Raw genomic sequence first — 10,789 nt, forward strand, 5'->3', positions numbered from 1 at the left:
ACACAGCGTAAAAAAAATGAAAAAGAAGATAGACGAAAGAAATCAAATTTGTTTACCCAAATCTAAACGATGTAGAAAAAGAAAAGGAAAAGAAGAAAGATGGAAAGAAATCGCAGCGAAATAAAAGAAGAGTAAAGAAAGAAAGACGATAAAAATAGTAGAGAGGAGAAAAAAGATGGAAGGGCAAACCTAAAATATTTTAAAAATGGCTAATTTTATGGGCTTTGTTACACGGGCCGTAAATATTTTAGTAGTTTATTATATTTATGAAAAGTTCCGTAATATTATTATTATTTTCATTTTCCTTTTATTTATTTCAATAAATAAATAAAATCTTTCACTTTCCTCGTTTAATTTCTCCCATCCAATCAAGTTTTCTCTTCTCCCAAAATAATTATCCTTTTACTAATAATTATATTTTTTTCAGACATATAACTATTTTCCTTCTTCTTTTCCCACAATAATTAACATATATAAATACATATAATTAACCAAAAACTCTTAGAACCACAATCTTTATTAAAGCACGTAACATCTTCTAATTAGTTAAATATTCATTCAAAAAAATATTTAATTAATTCTAATTTTTACAAAAACAAATAATTCTCACTCAAATTTTCTAAAAAATAATATCCAATAAATTAAACATAATTAAATAAAACTAAAATAATTAACTCCACAATTATCTTAATTTTTTGGGCCATTACAATCTTCATTCCTTCAAAAAACTTTAGTCCTCAAAAGTTGTAATATCAAACAGCTTAGGATACTTGACTCTCTTGTCAGAAACAATCAAGATAGACACTTCATGCAGTCTCACTATTCGCGTCAAATACCATTGTGCCTACTTAACTTAATGGCAAAATCAAACTCTCTGTGAGGTGGTAAATCTGGAAACTCTTATGGGAAAACATCGAGATAGTTTCTCACCATTGGTTCAGATGTTAAAGAAACTTCAGCCTATGTAGCGCCTAAAAACACTTGCCAAGATACTCTAGGTACCCTGATCGAGCAACTTCCTGGCCTTCATGGCTGAGATGACTTTGGATAAGGCCACAATCCTCGTCCCCTTGTACTTGAATCTAGCTTCTGTAGGAGGATTAAAACTACCTCCTTGCAAGAATAATCTATACTTGCATGGTTTGCAAATAACCAATCCATGCCTATGATTGCATCAAAGTCACACATGTCAAGAAGTAACAGAGTACATCCAAAACACGATTTTCTATATCTATCTGACATGCTTTTATCTTTTCTTTCGACAACAGAAGTTCTCCGAACGAAGTAGATATAGACAGCACATAACCCAGATGCTTTACTTTTAGATACACATGTTGAGAAAGACTAAAGATATAAAAGAAGAAAAAAAGGCGAAGACCTAGAGTCAAACGATGTAACAACTCGAACTTTTAAACTAAATAAAGTCATTACTCAAAAGATAAATAGCAAGAGATATTTTCTTGAAAAGAGGAAAACTATATTTTTTTTATAAAATTAATATCAAATAAATTGAAATACATAAATTGACAAAAATAATTTGAAAACGTGACCCGCAGGTTCTAACATCTTAAAGAAAAACAAAAATAAATAAATAAGATAAATCTTTAAATAAAATGTCTAAAAATCAAAATACGAAAAAGCTGATAAATAGACATCAAAGCAAAATGAGGTCCCTATATGACATGTCACGGACCCTTCCTATCGCTCGCTAGCTTTTCAGATCCTTTACCCTTTACTTGAAATATTAAACATAGAAAAGAGTGAGTATATAAAATATACTCATTCAAAGACCCACTAATGATCCCTTTAGGTGATATGTTAACTTCTCGTTAGAAACGTAATAATAATGTCTTGTGTCCAATGAAGCACACCTAGGTGCATAAGACCGTACGAATACCTCTAATCGTGCGATTGATCCTATAGGAACACTTCTAGTTGTGCGAGTGATTGTAGGTACACACTCTTAAACATATTTGTGATACATAGGTACATCCCTAATCGTGCAAGTGATCCCATAAGAATACCCCTAGTTGTGCCATTGACCCCATATAGGTGGGGTAAAAAGCTTAACAACGAAAGTTAATAAACACACCATAGTCCAAAAGCATGTAATAATCGACATGAACATAACACGAATCATCAGTCATAACAGTCCATAAAATATAACAATCCGTAAAGTATGGAATCCATAAATCATGCTTAATCATCATGTAACAATAGTTAACATTTACACGAACCAACTATGCATTTTAGCTAACATCAATGCATAATCTATAAACACATGCAGTCTCTTAAATTTAATTCGAAGGTCAAATAGTATAATATCTTACCTCGAGATTAGCTAAAAGAAAGCCCCTAGCTGACAATCAAAACTCTACAATAAACCAAACCTAAACAATAGAGAAAAAAAACCAGTGACTTAATTAATATAATTAACAGTTGGTTAATGTTTCAAAATACTCCCAAATTAACTTACCCAAAGTTGAGATTGAAGCCAATTCAAACTTGATTGGAAAAAAATTCTACAGTTTAATTTCTCCAAATTAGCCAATTGAACCTTCAAGGAAAAAACTCCAATTTAGATAAAAAATTAATATACTTAGAGTCCAAAAATTAACACTTGATGGGTATATCCAAAACGCAATCAAAAGCTCACCAAAGGTGGCTGAAATCGGCTAGGAAAAGGTTAAGAAGTGGCTTTGTAGCTTAGTTAAGCAAAAGAGGAAGCAGAGGCAGCTTGGCTCAACAAAAGAGGTTTTGGCACGTGTGGCCATTTTTAAAATATTTCAGATTTTTTCTTCCATCTTTTTCTCCTCCTCGCTGCGGTTTCTTTCATCGCCTTCCTCTTTTTTTTCCACTACGATTTCTTTCAATGTCTTTCTTCTTTTCCTCTTCTTTTTTTACGTCGTTTAAATTTGGGTTACCAAATCTAAACGACGGCGTACAAAAAATAGCAAACTCTAAAAGATTGTGTATAAAAAATCTTCTTTTCCTCTTCTTTTTTTACAAAAATAGAAAAATCTAAATAGCAAAATCTAAAAGATTATGTATAAAGAATCTTCTTTTCCTTTTCTTTTTTTACGTCGTTTAAATTTGAGTAACCAAATCTAAACAAATGTGTACAAAAAATAGTAAAATTTAAAAGATCGTGTATAAAGAATCTTGAAAAAAGTCATTTAGATTGGAGTAGCAAAATGTAAACGATTGTGTATCAAAAGAATTAAAAAAATCGTTTAGCCAAATACAAACGATCATGTACTAAATTTTCAGCCAAATCTAAATGAATGTGTACCAAATTTTGAAAAAAATCATTTAGATTTGGGTCCAAATCTAAATGATCGTGTAACCAAATTTAAACGTAACCAAATTAAATGATCGTATAACAAAATTAAACAATAAAATTGAAAAGATAAATTATAGCCAAATCTAAACGACCAAAGTAAACGATTGTGTACCAAACAATAGCCAAATCTAAACGATTGTGTACCAAATATAATACGCGGGTATTGTTCACGATGTGGTTGACGAGGCATTTTTGGTATTTTTCACAGTGGGCCTGTGGACTTTTTCTGTTTTCAGAATTGTTTGGGGCATTTTTGGTATTTTCCACGGTGGGCCTGTGGGCTTTTTCCGTTTTTGGAATTGTTTTAATACAGTGTAAATATTTTGCCACTTTGTTATATTTTTTAAAAGATCCCTAATAATAATAATAATAATAATAATAATAATATTATTATTATTATTATTATTATTATTATTATTATTAATATAAACCCTTTTCCTTATTCATTTAAATAAATCCAACTTTTCTCTTCCTTCGTTAAATCCCATCAAATCAACTTTTATCTTTTCCTAAAAAATAAATATACTAATAATTATATTTTCCCATAGCATAATTATTTTCCTTTTTCTCTCTCAACAAATATCTTTTCTCCAAATAAGTATCCTTCAACAATTAATTAATTTTTATTATTTTCCCAAAATAAATATACAACTTCTCACAAAGTAATTATATTCTCAGCAATATAATTATTTTTACCTTCCATAAATTAATTGTATATATATACATATACATATAATTAACCATAACTCTTAAAATCCAGAGCTTTAATTTAGAACCACACAACATACATTTTAATCTAACTCTCAATCAATCAAAAAATTCAAATCCACCATTTAATTAAAAATTTCAACCAACAATATGTAGTTAATTCTAATTTCCACAAGACCAAATAATTTTCATTAAATGAATTCAAAATAACGACCAATAAGTTAAACCTAATCAAATAAAACTAAGAAATTATTTTAATTTTTGAGGCGTTACAAAGGGTATTAGTGCATAATGTCCAAAGTTAGAAGCATACCTATCACATTGTGCCAGCTTTTCGACCTCCCGTCAATTACTAGCAAAAACTCTCCCCTTGTTGCGAGGTAGAACCCTAGTTTGAAACAACCTCGAATGGTCTTTGAAGGCATTTGTCAGCAAAGTGCTCCTCTTGTTTGCATCTGAAGCAAACTTTTTTACAGGCCAGACAGTGACCTGAATGATGTTTCCTACAAACACAACAAGTAGGCAACTCCCTTGTGGTCCCTCGTACCTCAACGATCTCTTAGTGTTAACGATAGAAGGTGCCATTTGAACTCAGATCCCTCTGCAGAATTTCAGGAGACTGATGCTCTCTTCCCTGAAGCCCTTGGCAGGCCATCATCCTCATGGGCACTCATATCCACCTTTAGGAGTAGTGCTTCAGCTTGGGTAGCTGGCTTGACGGCTTAAACAAAATCTTGAAGATCCTTCCTCTAGCCTTTGACAAATCTCTTAGCTCTAGCAGCCTCAGTCTCGACTAACTCAGGGGCAACATGTCAAACTTCTGGTCATACTATTATACTGTCATCTAGCCTTGCTTCAGTTTTAAGAATTTTTGACACTTGGCATTTCCAGGTTGGCAGAGAGAAACTTGACATAAAAACTCTCCTTGAACCTCTCCCACGTGATTTGACTCACATCTCCACCAAGTATCCTCTCTATGGTCTGCCACTAGATTCTACCTGTCTTCCTAAGCAAGAACACAACACACTACACCTTCTGGTCTTAAAGGCATCTCATGTAGCTAAATATGGTATCCACATAAGTTAACCACATCTCCACCTTGGTGGGGTCCTCCAAAGATCCATCAAAAGTTTGTGGTTCATACTTCTTGAAATCCTACAAATGCTTTCCCTTAGCTGAAACTGGTTTGACAAGTTCGAAGATGCAATTGGTGTCTCAACAGGTAGGATGGTTAGAACTGTGCTAACGCCTCTGTTAAAATAATTTTAAACCTTTGCTCCATAGAAATAAGGTCAGCATGTGTGACAGGTGCAGTAGAGTTGGTAGATTGTACAGCAGGTTGACTACGCCTTGCTCGTCTGCCTCTCCAACCACCTCTTTGTATACCTTTGTGTAGTGACATTTTTTTTCAGTATTCCACCTCCAAAATCCTTCACAATTAAGTCATAACATTCAAGCTATTCTAACTTAATACAGGCAAAGTCATGTGCATAAACATAAACTTATATCATAAAACATACCTGATGAGTGATGAAGGACATAATAGCCATAGAGACAAAAATCAAAGATTCACATTGTATGTCAGTCTATAGAACGTAAAACTTAGACTCTGATATCAACTGTAACAACCCAAACTCTTCAATTAAGTTGAGGTAATTACTTAAAGACAAAAAAGAAAAGACACTTTCTTAAATAAAGGAAAAACTAAAATTCTTATTAAAGTAATATCAAATATATGTTTGAAAAACATAAAATTGACAAAATCAATTAAAAATACTGTGAAAGCATGAGTTTCCTGTTCTAACAATTTTTAAATAAAATAAAGATAAATAGATAAAATAAATTTTTAAATAAAATGTCTAAAAATCAAAATACTCAAACTAGTGAAGAAAAGGTGCAAGCAAAATAAGGTTCCCATATGGCATGTTATTAGTCCTTCCTATCACACGCCAGCTTTCCAAATCATTTACTTTTGCCTGAAATATTAAACATAGAAAAAAATTAAGTATATAAAAGTATACCTAGTAAAGGACCTCACTACTAGTCTCACTAGGTAATCTGTTAACTTCCCGTTAGAAACGTAATAATAATGTTACATGTCAAATGCAGCACACTTGGCAAGTGAGACCATACAAACATCCCTAATCATGTAAGTGATTCCGTAGAAACACCGTTAGTTGTGCGAGTGATTGTAGGTACACACTCCTGATCATGCCTACGATCCATAGGTACACCCCTAGTCGTGCAAGTGACCTTGTCTGAACATAGTGTAACTAACCCCTAATCGTGCATGTGATTTGTAGGTGCACCCTTAATCGTGCGAGTGGTCTTGTAGGAACACCTTGTTGGAATTTGGTGTCCTAAAACTCATAGTTTGTAGTTTAAAATTATATTCTATTCGATCAATAAAGTGATTATTGAGGCTTATTAGTGAAAATAGAAGACTACAATCTTGAGTCCAATAAACTAAGGTCCTGAGGCTATCTAGTGTAGACTTGAACTTTATGTAGAGATATAAACATGGATAAAGTTCGAGTTTATAGCCCAAACGATCCATAGTGCACGAATAAGGTTGGGTGCCTTGTTCTGGAGACACTATGGATGTGGTCCACTTTGTAGTTAGTACAAACGATGTGATTCTAAATCGTTCATGTAGAGACATAGTATTGGGGACATCATATGTAAAGAGTTTGAATAAGACTGGAACCATGAAATAGTCACTTTTAAGTTATAACACCGTTGTCTATATAAAACTGACTATTTCGATTATGATGGCCTAAGTAACTTAATTTTAATCTTGAGCTAACTATGAACTTCTGTTCACATGAAATTATCCTTAGATCTGCATAGGTGAGGGCAACTCAATGACACTGGCCCAACAAGCCTTCCATTTCAAGGGTAAGACCAGGTGGATAACTAGGGACATAGGATGCAAGACGAAGTTCACTTCTACCAACTTTAGGGTTAGTAGAAAGGTTGTTCCCTTAAGGACTGAATCCAAGTCTTGAACAGGAGACCCTATCCTCTTATTGGCCTAAGAGAGATTCGATTTATAGATTGAATCTTAAACCAATTGTTCAATAGTGAATCAGTGGAACTTAAGGAACAAGATGTTGCCTTAGGGGTAAAACGATATTTTGACCTAGCCAAGATTACAAACAACATGTGAAGAATTAACTTATTGATCATGGTTATATCAGATGGATAGAAATATATCTATAGTGAGGGGAGTGCAATTATGGTACTTTAGTGAAATGACCTGTTAGTTAACGAATGTTGATTAGCTCGGTCTATAAGAGTTAAGCTAGTTAATCTTGGATCGTTGGAGCCCATGATCTATAGGTCCATTAGGTTCCGCTACTAGCTCATATGGAATTAACTTAGAACAATATGTTGGAATAATTTGAATTGTTCAAATTAAGTAAAGAAAGAGAAACCGACGAATATATGTGATAAAATCATCGGTTATCAGTTTTAGATAAAGCTTTATGTTTAAATATGATTTAAATAATAAAAATATGAATATAGATTCATATGCGAAAGCTCGAAATACATGGAAATAGTCCAAGTTGTAAAAAGTCAAAATGTTAACTTTTTGACTTTGAAAAGTCAAACTTTGACAGACTTTATATTCAAATATGATTTGAATTTTGAAAAAAATTAAATGCAGGTTCATGCTCGAGTGGTCAAAATTAGTCAACACAGACAAAATGGTAAACAGCCAAAATGTTGGCTTTTTATTAGAAAAAGTTAAAGTTTGACTTTGACTTGAATGGTCAAATACCATATTGCCCTCGAACTAAAGTTAGTGAGAAAATCCAATATTTTGTTGGATAATCCCACTAACACTTAGTGGGATAGGTGGCTACATGAGATGTAAACACCTAGCTCACTAAGTTCCACTAATGATTAGTGGATTATTAGGTGTTGAGATTTAATAAACTAATTACATTCAGTTTTGCATGTCATTAGTCTATTTAAAGGACATTTTTCCTTTTGAACAAAAATTTTGGCCATTTATGTAATTTTGAATTACAAAAACTAAACCTAAAAAATATCTTTCTCTATGTCTCAACCCTTAAACTCTCCCTTAAATTTCCATCTATTTCTGAAATTCCTTTACCTAATCGGGTCCCATAACCTGGTTCTAAGACTAGAGAATAGCGAGTTACTATAGCGGTAGTCCTGATTCGAGTTTGTGAGGTGCTGATCGAGGATTCGCAAATTCTTCAAAGGTAAGTTCCTTTAACCCTAATTATTTTATTTAGGCGTTTTTTATGCATGTGAACTTCTAAAGTGTTTAGATTCAATTAGGGTCGAATTTCGATTCTTATTCCGATGTGCATGTTTCTTATTCCATTACACCTTTAGTCGTGTGAGTAACCCTATAGGTAGGAACACAATATAGGTGAGGTATAAAGCCTAACAGCTAAAGTTAACAAACACACACAATAGTCTAAAAACATGCAACAATTGACATAAACATAACATGAATCATAATGCATAACGGTCCATAAAAAATGGAATCCATAAATCATGCATAATAAAGACATAACATGAGTCAACATCTGCCCAAATCAACCATGCATTTTAGCTACCATTAATGAATAATCTATAAACGCATGTAGTCTCTTAAATTTAGGTTCGAAAGTTTAGTAGTAGAATCTCTTACCTGAGAGATTGGCTAATAGATATTCCCTAGCTGACAATCACAATTTTCAAATTGAACAACTCTTAAATAGTAAAGGCAAATTAAATAACTTAATTAATAAAATTAACAGTTGACTATTGTCTCAAAATCCTCCCAAATCAACTTTCCAGAGTTGAGGTTGAAACCAATTTAACCTTTGATTAGGAAAAATTCAAAGTTAATTTTTTCAAATTAGCCAATTGAACATTCAAATGAAAAACTCCAAATTAGATCTAAAATAAATTTATTTAGAGCAAAAAAATTAACATTTGATGGGTGTACTAAAACTCATAAAAAAACTCACCTAAAACTTTAAAAAATGGCTCAAACAGTTCAAAGGATGGGAAAAAACTACCGAGCGGCTCGTCTAGAGGAGGAGGCGTGAGCTCGCACATGGCTTGGCAAGGAAGAAGGATGCGCGGCTTGTGGCTCAAAGAGCGAGGCACGGACTTGGCTCACACAGAGGGAGAAAACAAACAGTGTGTTAATGGGACTGGTGCAGAGCGATTCGGTTTCGTCTAAGTTGAACAGTACGGGACAAACGAAGATGGTGAAGTGGCGGTTGTCAATGGAGAAGAGATGCGGAAGGGAAGCTCGATGTTTTGGCCGTGAACTATCATTGGATGACAGCTTGTGGCTTCATAACGAAGAAAACCGACGGAAGACGACTGATAAAGGTTGGAGCAATAGGGTGAAAATGGTTGGACGAAAAATGACTGGCGAAGGAGGTGGACTGTAGCTAGGGTTCTTTAACGTGAGGAAGAAGATGAGATTTAATAACTTTACACGGAACGAGGAGACCTATTTAAATAGATAATAATAATGATAATAGTAATAATATTTTTCTTTTCTTTTTTTGTTTTATTTTTTATTTATTTTTTGAAAATAAATCAAACCTTCTCTTTCCTCATTTAATTTCTCTCATCCAATCAACTTTTCTCTTCTCCCAAAATAATTATCCTTCTACTAATAATTATATTTTTTCACAAATATAATTATTTTTTTTTCATTTCCCACAATAATTATACATATATAAATACATATAATTAACCAAAACTCTTAAAATTCACGATTCTTATTAAGCCACATAACATATTCTAACCAATTAATAACAATCATCAAACAAATATTTAATTAATTTTAATTTCTACAAAAAAAAAAAAAAAAACAAATAGTTCTTACTTAAATTTAGTCCAAAATAACACCCAATAAATTAAAGGATAATTTACATAAATGTAACAAACCCAAAAATATTTACGGCCCGTGTAACAAAAAATTAAAGCTCATGAAGCCACCATTGTTTTTCATAAATTCCATATTTGCTCTTTATTGGTTTTGAATATTGCGGAACCATTATTCGCTTCACTTCTTTTTCTTCTTTTTTGTGATTTATTCTTCTTCTCGTCATTTTATTAATTTATCATATTATTACTTCTCATTTTTCATATTTCCACTTCTTCTTGTTTGTGATTTCTTCATTTTTCTCTTCCAGAATTTCTTCATTCTTCTTCATCTCTCGTCTTTTGTTTTTCTTTTTGATCCAAGATCTAAACGATATTGGTATAGTATCTAAACGATCATGTATCATAAACGATCAGTTGTCTATCCAATATAGATAGAGATTTGGTACAATATCGTTTAGACTAGGTAGAAGGGTACAAGATCGTTTAGACTGGGTATAAAATTATTTTTTCACACTTGTGCGACCCATTAATAATATCCAATATAGACTGGGTATTTTTGTTATTTTACGTTGTGGGATTGTAGGCTTTTTCCTTTTTTAAAATTGTTTTATATGGTGTAAATATTTTTGTGATTTGTTCTATTTTTGTGATTTGTTCTATTTTTGAAAAAATCCTTAAATTAAATAAAGAGAAATTTTCATGAATATAACAAACTACTAAAATATTTATGGCTCATGCAACAAAGCCCATAAAGTTAGTCATTTTTTTAATATTCCAAGTTTGTCATTCCATGTTTCTTCCCCTCTTTGCTGCGCTTTTTTTCTATCGTCTTTCTTCCTTTCTTCTTCTTTTTTTTTTCGTAAA

At 32.3% G+C, this 10,789-nt stretch overlaps 1 long non-coding RNA gene across 1 annotated transcript; it reads right to left on the reverse strand.

Moving 5' to 3' along the window:
* Nucleotides 1–682: 682 nt before the first annotated feature.
* On the reverse strand, nt 683–9,526 carry LOC127151197 (uncharacterized). Its single transcript, XR_007823919.1, has 4 exons — nt 4,365–9,526; nt 2,477–2,557; nt 2,331–2,390; nt 683–1,163 (listed from the first exon to the last, which is right to left on the reverse strand). It is a non-coding gene; the product is annotated as an uncharacterized LOC127151197 (long non-coding RNA).
* Nucleotides 9,527–10,789: the final 1,263 nt, after the last annotated feature.

Source organism: Cucumis melo, chromosome 10 (genome assembly GCF_025177605.1).
Source record: "Cucumis melo cultivar AY chromosome 10, USDA_Cmelo_AY_1.0, whole genome shotgun sequence".
Lineage (NCBI taxonomy): Eukaryota > Viridiplantae > Streptophyta > Magnoliopsida > Cucurbitales > Cucurbitaceae > Cucumis > Cucumis melo.